Genomic DNA, 578 nt, shown 5'->3' with positions numbered 1-578 from the left:
AGCCCTAATGTCTATGAAATCAATGAAATCTATGAAATCTTGCTCAGCTCTCTTGGAAACAGCTCATGTTTGGATCCCCATTTCCACAACAAGGAGGGGGCAGCAGCCTTGGCATGTGAGGACAGACTGATTCAGAAGCTATGATTTAAACCTGTTTCCATGGCCAAACTCTTGAGGGGAAGTTGCTGAGACAGTGGTAGCTTGATCCTGGTGGAGAGTAGCATGGGCTTTGCAAAACTTACATAATATAAAGGAGGGTAGGAACCATCCCACCGGTGAACACTGCTGTTAGCTTGCTGAGAATTGTACACACCCTATTAGATCTGTTCCATCCACAAGCCAACTTGTGTGCCTCCTCTCCCATCCTGTTGTCTCTGGGTGAAAGTGTTTTGGGGCAGAGATGCAGCAGCCAGCCCAACAGGGCCCAGCCTGGTGCCACCACAGTGACCGTGTGAAATGACAGAGAAGTGTTCCAATGCCCAGAAAATGAGCTGAAGCTCTGGGCTGAGTGCAGTGTGGGAAATGGCCTGGAAAACTGCACTGCTGCCAGCACAGGGCTGCAGGGAGCAGCAGCTGCT

The 578-nt window shown here is 50.3% G+C and overlaps 1 protein-coding gene across 1 annotated transcript in view; it reads right to left on the bottom strand.

Annotated features, from left to right (window-relative positions):
- Positions 1 to 578, bottom strand: part of BSN (bassoon presynaptic cytomatrix protein) — a 608,147-nt gene that overhangs the window by 2,705 nt on the left and 604,864 nt on the right. The window lies entirely within an intron of this gene.

Source organism: Gavialis gangeticus, unplaced genomic scaffold (genome assembly GCF_001723915.1).
Source record: "Gavialis gangeticus isolate Ggan-Ray unplaced genomic scaffold, GavGan_comp1, whole genome shotgun sequence".
Lineage (NCBI taxonomy): Eukaryota > Metazoa > Chordata > Crocodylia > Gavialidae > Gavialis > Gavialis gangeticus.
The sequence above is the reverse complement of the archived record's forward strand: the minus strand, read 5'-3'. Positions and strand labels throughout refer to the sequence as shown.